This window comes from Corvus hawaiiensis, chromosome 26 (assembly GCF_020740725.1).
Source record: "Corvus hawaiiensis isolate bCorHaw1 chromosome 26, bCorHaw1.pri.cur, whole genome shotgun sequence".
Taxonomy (NCBI): Eukaryota; Metazoa; Chordata; class Aves; order Passeriformes; family Corvidae; genus Corvus; species Corvus hawaiiensis.
In genome coordinates, this window is record NC_063238.1 from 34,133,398 (window position 1) to 34,145,535 (window position 12,138).

The 12,138-nt window shown below is 39.3% G+C and overlaps 1 protein-coding gene across 1 annotated transcript in view; it reads left to right on the forward strand.

The window, feature by feature from the left end:
* Window positions 1–12,138, forward strand: part of NSMCE2 (NSE2 (MMS21) homolog, SMC5-SMC6 complex SUMO ligase) — a 131,800-nt gene that overhangs the window by 15,291 nt on the left and 104,371 nt on the right. The gene's annotated exons all lie outside the window — the stretch shown is intronic.

Here is a 12,138-nt window from a genome sequence, read left to right on the forward strand (position 1 = left end):
TTACCTTTTACAAAGGGGAAGAGTAGTCTGGCATATAAATGGAAGGAGGAGTGGTCCATGTGGATGAAAATGAGAAGATAGATGTGGTCATTCCGATTAGTCCCATGCTAGAGTTGTTCAGCATACGAATGTGAACCTTTTGCCTTTTTGACACTATGAACATATACTATAGAGTGCTCTGAAATATGCATGTGCAGTAGGGCTCAATAGAAGGTGGCAATCTCAAACTGCTCTCTAAATTACATGTAATGAACTTTCCTATTAAAAAGGCTTAACAAAAGGAGCCAGCTGGCTTAAGGAGAAGGTGGCAGATGAAAAGAACACAATTCAAAGAAGTGTTCACGCATTAAGGAAGTAATTTTAACAGGCTTTCCCCAGACTGTAAGTGGGAATGGAATTATACATTGCATGTAAATGTCAAGTGACAATAATATCTTCTGAGTTAAATCAACCTTGCAACCTCTTCCCTATTTTTCTTTAGATGAATAAAGTTTAACTTGTGATTTCCTTACTAATCATCTTAGTAAGCAGTGGGTGAGTAGACTCTTTACTGCATGGGTAGATTAATGTGACATTTTCACAAGACTTCATTTTTTGAAGTTCATTACTTGCGGGTGTGGATCTAATTCACAGCTGTTTTTGAGAGAATTAGGTATGCCATAACTCATTCAAATTATGTATTTTCTTGGTATTTTTAGATTTTATCCATGCTTTGTTAAAGGTATGTAGTCTGGCCTCATGTCTCAAGGTAATCAAGACTTCTCCACTGAATATACTTTTGTGTACAGACTTGGCCCAATCACTTTTTTAGAAAAACAGATTTTAAATTGAAAAAATTCAAGAGCATATCAGTATAAAGGAGAGAAAATTCTCTCAACTAGTGTGTGTTAGCCATACAAATCTCAAGCATAGTCCTATGGTTCTGAATTTAATTTATTTTAATAACACAATGACTGAGAGCTGTCATATTTTACCAGTTCTGTTTAAGTATGGAACAGAGGCAGCCTTTTACTTCTTATCTAGTTACAGAACATTTCCACATTCATTTTCAGTTTATATTCCTGTTTTTTTCAAAACTACCCCTTGAGAAGCCACGAGGCCCCTCAAAGCTCCTTCTTTCCTACTATGGACAAAGATAACAGCATTATCTAAAAAACACGCTGAGAGACCATCATCTGAGGTGTACTGTAAGCCGTCAAACAAATTCCTGTTTCCTCTCAAAATCATAAATATTTGTGTGTGTATGAGAGACCCAGGCAATACAGACTTGCATGGCTTTTTTTGGACAGAGATGTTCATTTTCCACATGATAATAAAGTAGCAGCTCCTTGTAATAGGACAAATTTTTTGTATGAATTTTGTGGGAAATGAAATTTCAGCAATGGAAAGATTTAGCTCTGTCAGTTACCAGCATTCAAGCAGCAGAATGAATGTCACATACCAGCAATTCGGGCCAAAAAGGGGAGATCTGCCAATTCACAGAAGAGGTTTTATGCAAAGGAAGCCTGCTAGAGGCAGAAAAAAATGCTGGTTTTCATTACACTTAAAGTTTGTGTGCAGTCTTTGCCTTTGCCTAGTCTGTGTAAAGAGGATTATGTGGGTTGTTTTTTTTTTGTGTTGGGGTTTTGGGGTTTTTTTGCTCATTTTGAGGAATTATGGGCTCTGAAAGCCCTAACTTTAGTACTGTGGCATGGTTGGCACTTCAAGTGTCATATTAATATGTGATTCATGCTGAATTGGATGTTTCGCATGGGGAACATCACCTGACCTTTGCTTGCATGAGACACTGGTTTTATAGATTGCTTTAGTTTAACCTTGGTTGTGTTCTGTCTGTTAGTTCTCTTCAGCAGAAACTGGAGAATATCCAAAGCACATGGAAGTATCTGCGTTCTCAAAAATTAAGTTTGGAGATGATACTCGTATCAATTTCTAGTAACCTTCACATTTCTGAGAATCTGACAGAATCTGATCAGACTGTTTCTGATTTTAAAACTTCAACCTTTCTATTGTCAGCTGTATATTATGAATCTGATTTGTCTTTTGTTTATTCCTTTATGTATTGGTCAGCTCTGTTTTAAGAGACTTCACTACTTTGTTCACAGTGGTGTAAAATGTGGAGTTGCCTGCCAGCCAGATTTGTCTCAAAAGCTGCCTATAAAACTGGATTGTTTTCCCACCCTGAGCTTGCTGCTCAGCTGCAATACAGCCAATGCCCCGCTGGTTAGCAAAAGAACAGCCATGCTCTGTCTGGGGCTACTGATAACCTTCTCTAAATTCTGAAGTCAGGAATGCCAAGGGTTGTAGAAGCAGAAGTATCAGAACTTAGATTGGGAGGCTGTGTGGGTTCAGAGAAAAAAAAAAATGTTTTAAGCATCTAATCAAAATACTGGGCATTTAAAAACCAGACATATTTTGGCATTTTTCCTCCCCCATCTGTTTCATTTTGGGTTGGTAATGTTAACGTTTGAGTGCTTGATGAGTGTTTGTTTGTGTCTGCATGAAGCTGTTGCAGTTGGTTGCAGAAACGTAGCTTGGATTCTGTGGGGTTTTTGTGTGTGTGAATGTGACTATGACCACTGAACTGTGCTGAAATAAGACAGTGATGGATTGTCTTGGAGTGAGGGGATTATCTTGGTCTTACCTTCCTGTTTGATATGTGTTGTGTTGCTTTCCCTTGTACTAGAGCTCATGCACACTGCAGTCTGCTCATGGGGCTTTGTGTGCGCTGCACCTGCAGAGAGCAGGTCACTCAGCTCTGGTGGGCACTTTGGTGGTCACTCAGCTTTGCTGAGCACTTTGTGCACAGCAACAGGACTGACCTGTGAGGGACTGAGGGTGAGACCTGTGCACGATCCAGCCCTCAGCTGCTTTCGGAGGCCACTGTCCCATGCTCTGTCCCACGTCATGGCCCCGCGTCTGCCTAGGACAGTGCTGATGCACCATGTGGCTCCTGTTTCCTGTGGTGCCACAAGTCCAGTTTGTGCAGTTTTCAGCTCAGAAGTAGCTTCATCAGACTCAGATATTATACTAGCTTGAGCCCAGAACCAAACAGCTACATTTACTGAAACATTACAGTGACTAAATAAGCTGTGATGAGGGCTTGTTAGCTCTGAGCTAGGCTGCCTCCACATCGGGACAGAGAAGTAATGTTTCTGAGAATTTTGATGGTCTTGGGTGAAAAGGGCTTATTTTCGTATCTTACTGATACTTTTTTTTCTGAAAAGTCTTTCCAACCCATTTCCTGTTTCCCCTAAATGGAGGAAATTCTAAGTAATTACTGCATTTAGTTTAATGAAGGTACTCTTTGAATGAGCTTCTCTGAGATAAGAAATATAATTGGTTCATTAACACAAGCAAAGTTTTTCTTGTGAAAAACCTGATGATATTATTTACTTCTGGCTCATAACAATCATGCCTTTTATTAGAGACAGACTTGCACTTCACACCAAAATACTTATTTTTCACCTGTCAGTGCAATTTAAAATACGAGAAGAATTGGTTTTTTGGCAAGAGAAAGCATTAATACAGTTGACTTGTAAATAAAAACTGCATGGATTATCTCTGTGGAACTCATAATGTGCCAGTAGAGGTCTTGAGTAGTACAGAAGAAATTGTGATTTAAAAAGATCTAACAAGTTAGAAATGAACTTGTTGGAATAAAAAAAAAATATTTTGGTGATATTCATTTCCAGAGGAATCATAGATAAAGCAGCCTGTGAGTCTTTTATAAAACGGTAAAGACCCATTAAAAGTCTTGAAATAAAATTCTTCATTTTAAATATCAGTTTTACTAAGTATTCTGAGAGATCAAAGAGTACCAATTACAAGACCTTAGCAAATACTTCCCTGTTCCTTGTAAGGGAAAATATTTCAAGAAAATTTTTCCCTAATTCCAGTGTTACCTTAGCAAGTCCTGAGAGGATGAATTGGGTAGAAGGACAGCACTAAACCCCTTATTTTTAAATATTCCCAGCCCTCCCATCTCTCCTTCTGAGTAAGGCAAGGACAGCAGCAGCTTGGGGCACTGAACCAGGCTCTATTGTGTGGTGCAGATGTGTCCATGCCTCCAGAGGCATGAAACATTTTGTTAGTCATAGGAAAATCCTTTTCCATTAAAATTAGTAGTAAATAGTAAATGTTGTTTTCAGCCTTAATTTCATCATATGTTGAAATCCACTGGGAAGAGCAGGATATGTGTGTGTGTGTGTGTGTATGCATGTATGTATTATATATATTATATATTAGATATATATATATTTTAGGAAAACATGGGGGAGGTTTGCTGTTTATTTTATGAGAGATTGCTGAGATTTCTCTAAGAAGATATTGTATGCCTTGTGCTTACTTTGAAAATACACAGGTGTGGTTCTTTTACCTTTTTCTTGGCAAATAAGTTGATTTAGGAAGTTTTCCCCCCCATTTCCACCCTGCTGCAGTTTGCTACCCCCTTAATTGTACTGGTACAGCCATTTGAATACCTGCACTTCAGATTCCATTACTGGAATAGCATAGGTTTGGGTTTGGAGGACATACTGCTATTTTTAGCTTGAATTGTTTCATTAATCCAATTTATAGTATGACCCTATGAAAGGCTATATTATCCTGGCTGGTGAGCGGCAGAGGACGAACGTAAGAGGAACAGCAGGGATGAGTGCCTAGGGAAATGACCTGTGAAACTCACTTTGTTGCCAAAGAAAATGTACACAAACCTCAGCCTTGGTGTTTTCTTGCTGCTTGTCTGACGGCATAACTTTTGTTTCTGTTCTTGAACTTGTGGACATAGTGTGGAGGAATGCAGATGTACTCATTTGCTGAAGAGAGAACTGTAGTTCTGGATGGATATCACAGTAATGCCAGGAAACTGATGTAGAACTATGATAGTGCAGAGCTTAAGTTGCTGCTCAAAACTGTTTCATCTTGTGAATGCTTTATCCTCCTTTCAGTGCTTCTGCTTACCAGTTACATTGTCTTTGTTAACTTTAAATTAGTCTTTCTGTAAAATTAACTAGGCATTTATTGGCTAAAAAAAGATTAACCTCACCATGAGCTTGGAATTTAGTAAGGAGAAAAGAGGTGCTGGTCAAGTGCTGGTCTCTTTTGTCTGAAGGGAGGGAAGTAGTCTGGGAATTGTACAGGCCTTAGTGTGTAGTCAAGCAAAAGCCCATTTTTGCCTTAGAGTTTGGTCAAGCAAAAGTTCAGATTTGTTTGGGAACTTGTGTGTGTACTACTGCCTGTCTTCATGTCTTGGTGCTGCATCAGTCATCAAGTATAGAGCTTACAATAGCAAAAAATATGTAGATATATATAAAAACTATTTTTCTGTTTCATAGCAAAGTATGTTTACTGCTATGAGAGATTAGTTTATGTCTTTGTATTATTTGTGTGCCTCTGCCTAAATTAAACCATCACTATTTGTGTTGAATAATATTTTACTTTGGATTTTATACAGCAAAGCAAGTCAGCACATGTTGGAGTGTTTTGCTAAATCAAATTCTGTGTGAGAACCCTGCTTATTTCATTAGCTCAGTATAGTGTCAGTTGGTGTTCAGAGATAATGCTGTTCTTTACATTGCAGTCTGATTGGGTACTGTGGCCGATATACCTGGTCTCGTAGATCCTTGCTACTGCTCTCACGTCTAAACTGGGATCATTATAGCTTTTTAGCCTTCTCCTGGTTGTCTGGAGAAAAATAAGTACTGTAAGGAAGTTGCTTTCAAAAGCACTGTTGGCCTTGTTCTGCTGGCGATGGAGTTTAGGGCAGTTTCACATTGAGCAAAAGTGTCATGGTTATTATAGAATAATACAGCTATTTTCAAAAGTGGTTAGTAATGCTGGGTGCCTCAGTTTCCCTGTCCCCACTCTGAGATGACTGTTTTCAGAATGTGTGCAACACCCACTCGCTGGAAAGGCTGGCCCCTTGAGATGTTTCAAACTGGGCACTCAGCAACTGAGATGTTTCAAGGTGGGTGTTCAGACCATGCATGGTCCATTTCTATTGAAATTCTGACTCTCTACAATATAATGTACTTGGGTTTCTCTTCCATGGGATTGGCAGGAGCCTCCTGGGCCACTGACTCTCATCTGTTCCTATTTTAGACAGTCATAGCCTACAGGGAAATGGTTTGTAATACAAGACAAGAGTTTTTTCATCAGGCATAGTTTGTAATCTAACAGACACTCTTGGCTCAACTGACTGAAAAAAAAAAAAACCGAAGCAGAGAGAAACGGATAATTGAAGATTTTTTTTCCCATTACTTGCTGGATAAATTGAATGTTTAAATCCAGACTGAAAAGCACAGCCCATTCTTTTCCAAAATACAACCTCAGAAGACTTTATTCAGGTACGGGAAAATGCTTGATCTAAATTCGAGTATTGCAGTTTAATTCGCAGTTTCTTAACAGAAGCCCAATAGAAATTAAGATGAAACTTTAAATGTCGTTCACAAGTGATAGGTCTGGTGCAGCCTGTGTTCTTCTGTTCTGGTCTTTCCTTTACAAGTACTCCTAGTCCTGCCTCACCTGCTCCTCTCAATTTTGCTCCTTCTACTCAGATTTTTTCCATGGTAGAATACTGGAAACTCTCCTTCTTTGCTTGAGAGAACTTGAGCTTGAACTCACTTTTCACCATCTTCCAGAAAAATGGCTTTCAGGTGAGGTTGTTGAATACTGAAGAATGTCATGGAAACCCAGAATGGCTGAGGCTATAAGGGACCTCTGGAGGTCATCTTGCCCAACCCCTTGCTCAAGCCAGGCCACTCACCTCGTAGGTTTCTCTTTCTGTCATTCATGTAATTTAATTTAGTGAGACACACCTCCACTTCACTGGAGTCTGGTATCTAGGTGAAAGTATTGGTCTCTAAAATCATTCATGCATGCTCAATCTCTAACTCTGTGTGCATGAAAACATTCTATGCAAAAAAGAGTGGCTTCATTAGGGGACAGCAAGAGAAATATGGCTTCAAATACTCTACGGCCCAGTTAAGGCATTTCCTGAGAAGGTGGAGGTTTCATTCTGACTAGCCTCAGCAGTAAGTAGCTTCTGACTGTTACATGGAGGGAAATTTTGCGATTACTGCCCCAAATTCCCCTTTACTCCACCAATTGCCATTCCCTGTATGGTTGTTGCCCCTCCTATCAGCAGTAATTTTTCTTCTCTTACTAATTGCAGTGGTTAGTTCCCTATCCAGACAGCTCCATGGAGATATTTTGGGCATTCTGCTTTCATCCATTTCTCTATGTGAAGACACCTGCATTCAGAAGATGAATTTGATTTTCTCCAGTTTTTTGCTGTTCCTTTGTATGGCTTCTCATTTCTTTTAGTTTAGAATTTTCTGGATTAGCATTCTGCTCTTTCTGCAGTCTAATAGATAAAATGTGTTGCAGGTCAGGGAAAAGACATTTAAAAAGAGCTCTTTGAAGAGAGTTTTCTGAGTAGCTGTCCATGTATCTGCAGGAGAAAAAGTGACTGTGTACCCTCAGTGCTTCAGAAGCAATCAGTGTCCTGTTTAGGTACCTCTTGGTCTCTGTAGTCTGGAGTGCTGTGGCAGGCTTCACTCCTGTCTAGACAGACAGGGAAAATGAGACAGTGCTCTCCTACGTAGGTCTGTATCCTCTCACTTCTGAGCATCACTACTGTCGTCTCCAAGTGTGTTGTGAATCTGTTCTGAAAGAGTGTGGGTTGGTTGAGAGTTTTTTTCAAGATCTACTGTCCAACTTGAATTATCAACAGTTTTGAGTAGACCAGAACTGGGGGTGCAGAGGGGAGTCTTAACACTTGGATTTGTAAATGAAGGACTTACTAAAAACGACAGCAAAAATACTTAGCTTTATCCTGAATTGAGGACGTATTTTATCCTCCAGAAGATGGAACTAAATCAAAGAGTTGGAGAGCTTGTGTTCCTCTGCTGTCAGCAGTAACTTGAAACCTGCTGGCAAAGTGTGTATTTTATCTGCTGCTGGGGCATATGAAGACAACTGCCTACTACCACTGTTGCTAATGGCTCAAGTGATGGGTGTTTGTGTTACGAGTGTTTTAAAAGCCTGAAATTTATTGTCAAAATTTCTGGGCAATGGTGTACCATTCCTCTTCTGCCTTGAATCATGGGAAAACCAGCGTGTAGCCTTAAATTTCAAAACAGACTATTATGTAGTGCCAGAGGCAGAACTGACATGCCCTGCTTTCTTTAAATTGAAATTTTGACTTTTATTAGCCAATACTATCAAGATATGAGAGTATATATGTATTCATTTTAGTCCACATTGTGCTTAAGCATTCATTTTAAATACATTTGTATTTGTAAGTTTGGAGCCTTCCTGTAATTTCATGGTATTGCAGACTATTTTGTGTTTAAGATAGTCTGTGGTGGAAGTGAATGCTTATTTAGATTGCTGTGTACTGGCTGCAGGGCAGCCATAATACCCTAAATAAGCAAATATTGATGTGGTAACTTGTGCACAGAAAGAGGTAGTTGTGAAAAATCTTTAGAATTTTTGCTAACTTGTGGATGTATACAGGAAACTAAAGTAAATATGAACTCAGATGTTAGGAAATGCAAGTTTTGGATAAATTTTAGATGAGTGTTACTATAGGATGTATTAAATCAGTGCTGACTTGACTGTATTCCACACTGTGGGTTCATGATACATAACTTAGTCTTGACTGATTGTGGTTTAAATCAGCATTAAGGCACTGAAGCATGACTGGTCTCTTTAGAAGTGAGAAATTGAAACCTTGCTAGTCACTTTATGTAATTTTGTTCTTTAATTTTTAGGGAGACTTTTCAGAATAATATCCCTGTTTCCATTATAATAAGAGATCATAAAGTTGTGTGAGCTGGAATTCATAATTGCACACTGTGCATATTCAGCCAGCTAATTTTAACATGATGCACGTGGGCCTTTGAAAATGAAATTATGGCCTTGAACTGGGCTTTCTGTGAGTAAAAAATGTAATATTGCAAAATGTGTAATCTCTGAGTGGTGAGGGAAATAACTTGTGAAGAAATGCTTACTAAACTCAACATCTTTAGTCTAGATAACAAGGAGACTACAATACGCACTTCAATGGTATTTCGTGGCAGTAGCTAAAAGCATATGCAGAGTTTGGAATGCATTCCTTAGATATGAATTAGAAATAAGATTAGGATAACTTTTGATTAGATAACAGAAAGGCACTCATCCAGCACTTGCAAAGTGTTTGATTTTGGTGTTAAGCTAGATTGTTGGCCTGCAGAGTGCAAGGTTTGAGTACTTTGGAGAGTTGTCTGGCTTTGTAGCTGGAGTCTGGCTGGAGGGTATTCAGCAGTCAGTGTGTTCCTGGTCTGCTGGAAGAGAGTCAGTCAGTGCCTTGAATCTCTTTATGGTGAATCTCCACTGTCATCCTCATATATGAAACAAAAGCTTCAGCAGGGCTTGCAGAGTGAATGACAGACAATGCCTTTTGAATCTTTCAAAAGCCTGATGTGATTATTAAATTTGAATTATTTTTGATACTGTAGTGCTGTTAAACCAATGGGTTGGTGGGATTTGTGAGAATGAGTTGTGGGATGGTGTTGAGGAGAGAAAAGTATTTTCTTTTCTAATTTCTTGTTCCTTAGTAAGATTAGGTCAGCTGGTGTGCTCTGATTAGTCTATGATGGAGTCTGTTGTAAAGCACCTTGAAGGTGCTGGGATCCCTGCCTTGGTGAGCTGTAAAACTTTACACCCCCATACAGTCACCCACAGTTACCATGTGCACCCAAGCTCTGCCCTGCATCTGCTCCCTACTAGGGAGGGGCAGAAATGCTCTTGGCTCTTCAGGGGAAGGGAAAGCTGAGGAGCCTTGCACAGCAGGTTATTCTGTGTGTGATGTAGAACAATGAGAGTTTTTAAAAGGCAAATAGAATAGCTTGTAATGTAAGTTTTCTTTCAAATCTTGTTTAAGAGATGGGGAGGTAAGTGGCTAGGAACAACATAGGAGATTTCCTCTTAGCTCTCAGCACCCTATGGATTGAACTTCAGACAGAAGATGGACTTTAGCATCTGTCAGTGAGCAGAGATAGGGTATGGACAACAGCTGACCTGTACAGTGTCTTTCAGGTCTGTCTGTATGTCCATAGTGTCTCCAAAGGCAGGCTGTGATTGTGTGTTAGTCAGCAATTTCCTAGGATGTGTAACGTGTGTGAAAGAACAGCAACAGGGAAGCAGCAGTGAACAGTACTGAGACTTAAAGCAGGCTGGTGGATGGGTGGAACAATCAGTACAGGAAGAATGTGGAGCAGGATGTAGTTGGAGATAATGTCCCTCTTGCCCGAGCTGTGTTCCACCTCTTTGAGCTTTATTTTAATACATTTCTCAAGTTGCATGCAACATTATTACTCTTTACCTAAAGTTTAACTATTAGGAATGACAGCATTTATACAGCTCTCTTGGTATTTAACAATGCACTTCTCTTCCCCTAAAAAATTTAAAAAATATTTAGGCTGCTGTAGTTTCTTTATGTTGTGGATATGATTCATTTTGGCCATGGGAGGAGAATGACAGTTACTTGCTACACAAACCTTTCCTGTGATTCATGTAGTGTCCTTTGTGTCAGCCTTGAAGGAGGCACTTCATATGCTTCCTAGCAGGAAGGAAAAATAGTATGATCATAGTTACCAGCTAGGGCATGGAAACCGGGTGGGAGGGAAGGGGAAGGGGAGAGGGAAATGCTGATTATTCAGAATAAAGTTGCAGGAATGCCAAGATTCTGTCTGCAGTATCCATTCATCTACTTAATGAAAAATGGATACATACCAAGCCTATATATAATTAAGGGAAACATCATGACTGTAATTGCCATGTTCACAAAATAGTATAGCTTATTATGTAACTTCTTTTGTGTAAATACATCTTAGCACTTTCCTTTGTTTCCTTGATCCATCACGGTTTCATACGGTGTGATGTTTCTGTCCCTGAGCAATGTGTTTCAGATTTTGCTCCCAAACTGATGGCCATGTACAATACTTTGTGTCAGCTTTCTGCAGAGATGGATTTTTGTGTTCTAACATAATAACATAGTTAGCAACTTAAGCAATGTACCAGCTTGCCAGATCAGAGCACATTTTCCTTTCTTCACAAAAAAAGTAATTTACAAAGCTGTACTACAATTTTCCTCCTAAAAGTAGCAGCACAGATTGGCTACTTAAGTGCTTTTAAAGAATGCTCCATGAAATTGCAACCCCTAAAGCTGCATGGCAGACCTTGGGGCTCTTTCACAGAGTCTAGCTGCTTCCAGCTGCTTTCTCTATACCTGGAAACTGCAGGGCAGGAATAAATGGAAGTAGCAGAAGTTTAAACTTAGGTTTCCTAACTTCCTAATTTCCTGCATGGATTCAGGGCTTGTGGCTGGCTGTCCTCCCGCAGTTGGCAGTATTTGGTGTGGTACATGCAGCTGTGTCAGGAATATACAGCTATGGCTGTTCAGCCCTGTAGCATCTACAGAGGGTTGTTATCTAAGCAGATGCACAGCAATATTAGAATAGGAAAGCAAAGGTGTAGTTAGAGATTAAAGGAGTGGAATTAGGAGGAATGCAGAAGAGAATAAAAGTGGATATGAATTACTAATCACATGACCTGTGTTAATTGATTTTCCCTGGCGATTAGAATTTTACTGCTTGAATCACCAATGCTGTTGATTCTTCCATTATTTCCCGTGTTATAAAATGCTGGCTCTATTTTGATTTTCCTGTAGCTGTGTTTATTGGGGATAAGGGGTCTAATTATAGCTGTGAACTATACTGTACTGAGAGGGCATTTAAGTTTCTTCTGACTATTTCTGAGGCAATGTGATGAGTCATGAAATACAACTTTTGCAGAAAATATCCTGATTGCCTAATGACTAGGTGTTGGTAGATGAAATTACACATACTCTCTCTCGTTCACATGAAGCCAGGGAAGTGTCTTTCTGAGTAAGCTGTTTGTTCAAGTTACCCAAGAAATGTCAAAGATTACAGTTGCAAAATGGGAAAAAAAGTATATGTTTGAGTAGCTTGAAAACACCTGCTGAGACTTAAAAATGCTTTAGATATTCCTAACATGAATTCTTGTAAATAAAATATTTGTAAAGAAAAAATGCTGCCTGAAAATAATACAATTGATCACCCGTGTCCCACGTATTTT